A 6,354-nucleotide genomic window follows, 5' to 3' on the forward strand; every position below is an offset into this window, starting at 1 on the left:
CTTACTAAATGTAAGAATGAATAAAGTGTTACTGTTTTTGGAATTATATTATGCTTTTGCCCCAGAGAGCTCAGAATATTTTATACCAAACCATGCGTAAAAATCATTCCCACAACTTCCCTTTGAGGTAGAGCATATTTCTAAAATCATGTTTTAGTATATTACTGCTTTACTAGTTGTGTTTAAAAAGAACATGGGAGGTCATTGTTCCTATGATAAAGTCACTGTATTTGTTTTTTGACATCATATTCATTTCCATGACAACAGTTCCAAGTTCCAAACACAGAAACATCTTGCTCTAGAAGTGGAAGAGGCATGGGGCCTACAGAGAATTACATAACAATGTCAAAATTGTTTAAAGGGGTAAGGTTGTGTGTGTGTCTTTTAATCTTTTGCATAACTAAAGCAATGAGTCTCCAACTTTTTCAATCAATAATCTTTTTTTGGTATCTAAGCTCTTTGTAGGCTTTTCCTTTTTTAAGATGGAGTCTCTGTTGCCAGGCTGGAGTGCAGTGGCGTGATCATAGCTTATCACAGCCTCAAATTCCTGGGCAAAAGCAGTCCTTCCACCTCAGCCTCCCAAGTAGCTGGGATTATAAGCACAACCCACCTGCTGGCTAGTTTTCGTTTTTTGGTGGTTTTTTTGTTTGTTTGTTTTTTGTTTTTTTGTTTGAGTTGGAGTTTTGCTCTTGTTGCCCAGGCTGGAGTGCAATGGTGTGATCTCGGCTCACCGCAATCTCCGCCTCCTGCATTCAAGTGATTCTCCTGCCTCAGCCTTCCAAGTAGCTGGGATTACAGGCATGTGCCACCACGCCTGGCTAACTTTCTATTTTCAGTAGAGACGGGGTTTCTCCATGTTGGTCAGGCTGGTCTCGAACTCCCAACCTCAGGTGGTCCGCCCACCTCAGCCTCCCAAACTGCTGGGATTACAGGCATGAGCCACCACGCCCAGCCAGTTTTCATTTTAGCCTTAGTTTAACTGCATTCCATAACAATACCAGTGTTTCTTTTTTTCATGATTCATTCATTCATTCCATAAATATTTATTGACCATCTACTATGCTCCAGCATTGCACTAGGTGCTAAGAATAACATAGTGAACGAAAAGACAAAATCCCTTTCTTCACGGATTGTAATCTAATGGGGAAACAAATAGTAAGAGTATTGCACAAGTAAAATACTAAGATTACTAAACTGTAACCATATATGAGTGCTACATATCTTAGTAATCTGAGATTACTAAGATACAGTCATGGTAAGTGCCACATACCTTCATGGAAAAAGTCCATGAAACCATAAAATAGAGGGAATTAATTTACTTGAGGCCAGTTCTTTCCCCCTCAGAATCTTCCATCCAGCACGGATAGTATTCCACTTCTAATTCCTACCCCAGCTATACCTCTTAGACCTTACAGTTTGCACATATGACAAAGTTCTGGAGTCCATGTTGGCAGCCAGTGTTTTCAATTGAAAATGGCCCATTAAAATAATATTTTAATTTACTGTCTTGTCACTTTATTATTGCTTCTAGCTTTTTTCCCCAAAAGACAAAATATCACTTTAAAATCTAATTTGCATTCATAAGATATAAGTACTTTTATCTTTGTGTTTCTGTTGGGAAATGTGAAGAATAAGACATTTCCTGTAAGAATAACATAGATCTTTATCAAGTTAAAGAAAGACACAAATATCAAGAGAAGGTAGAACCAGAAACATCTATTTGTGTTTGTTATTCTACATAGGACAAGAATCTCCAAAGGTTAAAAGGAAAACATACTGGCACTGCCCAAAGAGGACAGCCCTGTCATTGGTAGTACGTGGACATCACCGAGTGACACGCAGCATCTCCTTCATGTGTGATGGGCATGGGGGCCAGAGCTAGGCTGCAAATTCTCCTCTGAAAGACCATTGTGTCAAAAGAGCAGGTGATGGGCACAGACAGGTCAAGCTCAGAGTTGGGGCCTCTGGTTCTCCCAAGGGAGGATTGGGCTGTGAGTGAGGCATGGAAAGCCGTGCAGTGAGAACTGAAGGGTCCATGAGCTCCATCAGCATCCCCCAGAAGGGAAGGTTATATATAGTCAGAGGCAAGAAACAATATTGGAAAAGCTCCAGAATTATAGATGGTGTGACAACCAACAGCTTAGAATGCCTTTAATGCCATATTCAGGACATGCCCCTGTTTAGGGCAGGGGACCCTAAGATGAAGGACACCCTTGCTTAGCTGATGTAGAGGAAGAGCTTCTTTGTCTCCCACACTTCCCCACCCTGTATTTCCTTCTCTTTTCACTTCTTTGTTATGGCAAGTATTTATCATTTCGATGACATATAGTTTCTTCTAGGGAATTTCCTTCTTCCTTGTATTAAGCTGACTTTTATCTAGGTGCTCTAATCAAAGATTGGTCCTCAGACCAGCAGTATAGCGCCACCCAGGTGCTTGTTAGAAATGCAAAATCTCAGGCCCCACCCTGGGCCTACTAAATCAGGATCTGTGTTTTAAGATGATCCTCAGATTTTTCCCAAGCACAGTAAATTAAGAAGCATCATTTTATCCCATGAGCTTCCTGGACTGTAAAATGGACAAGGTCATTCCTGACCCACCCTGCTCACAGCTTTGAAGGGAAGATGCTCTGAGATTTAAAAAAATATTATTATTATTATTATTATTAGTTTTGGCTGGACAAGGTATGCCTGTAATCACCAGCACTTTGGGAGGCTGAGGCGGGCAGGATCAAACAAGGTCAATGAGATCGAGACCATCCTGGCCAACATGGTGAAACCCTGTCTCTATCTAAATAACAAAAATTAGCTGGGCGTGGTGGCAACGCGGCCTGTAGTCTCAGCTACTGGGGAGGCTGAGGCAGGAGGAATGTCACTTGAACCTAGGAGGAGAGGCTTGCAGTGAGCCGAGAATCGCCCACTGCACTCCAGCCTGGTGGACAGAGTGAGGCTCCCCGTCTCAAAAATAAAAATAAAAATAAAATAAAAAATAAAAAATAAAAAATTTTTTAAAAGAGATCATTTTCAAAAGATAAAAGTGCAATAGAATTATTAAATACCAAATGTATTTGCACCTGGACAATTTGACTTATTCAAACTTTTTTAGAGTAAATGAAGATTAATCAATGACTATTTGTTTCCATAATTGGTTATATTAAATATTATCTTGAAATGTTCTAGAGTTCTATTTTATTTTGTTTAGATCAATGATTCTCAATCCTTGCTACACTAGAATTTTCTAAATTTTTCTGCAAGTCCAAAGCCTGAGCCCTATTCTCAAAAGATTCTGATTCAATGGAAATGAATCTAACATACTGCCAGAGTTAAAAACCACTGATAGTGATGAGTCATGAGATGAGCAGAGTTAGATCCATTGTGTAATAAGCAAACATAGAAATGCTAAGGGGCTAAAAACTGCTTGAAAAATATAGCTTGAGCTTTGCTACTGACCCTGCAAGGCTACTTCCAGGAATCTGTCCTGCCAAAATATTGTACAAGGATGTATGTGCCTGAAGGCTCGTGGCAACATTGTTTGTAATAACAAACATAATGGAAACAATTTTAATGTCCACCAATTAGTGAGTGATTACATAAGTAGGGCACATCCATATGACGCAATACTGCACTGTTAAAATTAATGAGGCAGACCTATATGTACTGCTGTGGAAACATCTCCAAGGTATATAATTAAGTAAAACAAAACACAGTTACATAACAATATGTGATACATGAACTCATTTATGTAAAAGCTAGTGCATATATACATGCACATATACATAAACATCTAGAAAGATTACTGAAGGACATGCACCAAATTGTTGACAGTGGTTACATCTGGGAATAGGAATGGGAGGGAAAGGGACATTTTGCTATGTAAACCTCTAAACATTTTACCACAAAAACATATTCATGTACTACTTGCATAACTATTCAAAACATATTCCAGGGCTGTCAGCTGTCATACCATCTATAATCCTGGATAATAGACTATTTAAACTATTATTTTAATATTACGATTTTGAATGAATAATTCTATAATAAATAATATAGTGGTTGACAAAAAAAGCAAATCTAAATATAAACTCAAAACAAAAGCTCCTAGGACACGCAGGGTTTTTGTTATGGAGCCTGTCACTTCTTGACCCTGAGATGGCTGGGACTGTGTTTCCCTGACTTCTCTGGACACCCTCCCTATCCAACATTATGCTTGGCATTGACTCTAACAGCCTCTCTGGTTCCTTTGAAAACTCACCCAGGCGAGCACTGTACTTCTAGGAGGATCTTGATGTTAGTACTTTGTAAATTCTTCTTTGGTCTAGCCCTAAAAATCACTGGGGACAGACAGCCATCTACAACTCAGCCTCGCTGAGAGTTAGGTCGCTTCCATTTCAGGCAAGTGAGAAAAGTACACTGATTAAGCTGCAGGAGAAGGGATCTGCATCCTGTCTAGGGAGAAATCCTCGAAGTCTGCTGTGATAGCTCTTCCTCTTTGAAATGGTGATTAAGCATTGGAAGTGCATAATGAGAGAAACTACTTATAAATCTGTGCCTCTCAGCTCCAGGCCATTTCTTTTTCTCTAGGAGAAAATCAAGGATTTTGCCCTAATGGCATTGGAACAAAGTCAGGGCTGAGGCAGGCCGACAGAGAGGGAGGCTTCCAGCCCCGTGGCAGCCCTGCTGACAGCTTGTTAGGAACCGTCCCTCTCCAGCTCCTGTTTCATTTCTTCAAGTTACAAAGCCTGACAGAGTTTGATGAAAAAACCAAGGCGGTAATGTCCCCCGCGGCAGCCGAGGCCCTGCTCATCCATCTTTGTTTGACAGATACAGAGAGTAGATGTCACCTACAAAACATTTCACTCACCTGAACCAAGTGTGCTAGGATGGCCCTGTCGCCTTCAAAGGACCCAACAGGAAGAATCCAGACCAAGGCTCGTCTACGATAATTGAGATTTCTCGCAAAAGAAAATCATTTTTAGCAAGACAGTTCCTGCAAACCAAATGCTCATTCAAGTTCTCCTCAGAAAAGTACATATAATGCCTAATAATTCAAAGAAAGTTATACTTTGATTTACAAACATCTCTTCCAGGCTACATCCTCCAGCTGGTCTTTGAGGGCTGGCGACTATTTAAGTTCTGAGAAGTCAGTGTGAAGTTCCACAAAGAGGGCCTGGGACTCTAATTTTGCTGGATTTTCAGGAAGGGGAGTGTAATGAAACAAAAATGCCTCTGCACTCCAGACAGCAGAGGCTGGGATGCATTGGTATCCCAAGGTCTCCTCAACTCAGCCTCTGTTAGTGGTTCTCCAACCTTTACATACCTCAGAAAAATCTGTGAAGCAGATTTTTTAAATGATGTTTAAAAAGATGTTTAAAATACAGATCCTGATTCAGAAGATCTGGAGCAGGGCCAAGGAATAGACATTTTTAACAAACTCTCTAGGTGAATCTAGCTGCAGGTAATCCTGGGGCCCCTTTGAGAAGCAATGCTACTACCTGCAGCTGCCCAGGGCAGCACCTCCAGCCAGGGTTCCTAACAGCATCCTCAAGCAGCACCTCTTGGGGACAGCTCCCCTCCCCACTGGCTGCCAAGCCCAGACTTGGGTTCTCAGCAGCTGCTCCTGTTAAAGGTAGAGCCAGTTCATCTTCAGGGTTCTTCTGGAGATAACAACAGTCCCCAGAGACCACTCCCTGAAGCAGAGGCATCTCCCAGAGACCATCCAGTGCCAGCTTCTCGGATGCCCATCTGGAAGGCAACTCCCAATAAAGTCCCTGCTGAGCCCGATGCTGCCACATGACTTTGTCATAGTATCTGCTGATTTTAGCCAATTTGAAACCAGAGTTCAACTCTTAACCATTGTATCACCTTACTCATATTCATAATAACAGTAATTCATACAACAATTATTATGGGACTATTAAGTGCTAGTATTAGGGGTTATGCTGTAAGCATACAGCGGCAAACAAGACAAATACAGTTGGTCTTCCCAATCTGCAGCTTCCCCATCCATGAATTCAATCAAATGCTGATTGAAAATATCTGGGACAAAAAAATTAAAAATTATAATAAAAATATAGCAATACAGTATAGCAACCATCTGTATAGAATTTACATTGTATTAAGCATTATAAGCAATCTAAAGATGATTTAAAGTATATGGGAGAATGTACATGTAAATACTATGCCATTTTATATAAAGGCATTGAACATCTCCAGATTTTGGTATCTGCAGGGGTCCTGGAACCAGTTCCCCCCAGATACCGAGGGACTCACAACTGTTTGGCCTTCATGGTACTAACAATCTTGAGAGGAATCCAAATGTATAAATGAACCATTCCTTGCAGTGTGAGGAGAGCAGTT

General features: G+C 40.7%; 1 long non-coding RNA gene across 1 annotated transcript; it reads left to right on the forward strand.

Annotated features, from left to right (window-relative positions):
• The first annotated feature begins 283 nt into the window (after nt 1-283).
• LOC108534493 (uncharacterized) lies at nt 284-5,732 on the forward strand. Its single transcript, XR_001886995.1, has 3 exons — nt 284-363; nt 1,743-1,925; nt 4,579-5,732. It is a non-coding gene; the product is annotated as an uncharacterized LOC108534493 (long non-coding RNA).
• Nucleotides 5,733-6,354: the final 622 nt, after the last annotated feature.

Source organism: Rhinopithecus bieti, unplaced genomic scaffold, assembly GCF_001698545.2.
Source record: "Rhinopithecus bieti isolate Rb0 unplaced genomic scaffold, ASM169854v2 scaffold_425, whole genome shotgun sequence".
Lineage (NCBI taxonomy): Eukaryota > Metazoa > Chordata > Mammalia > Primates > Cercopithecidae > Rhinopithecus > Rhinopithecus bieti.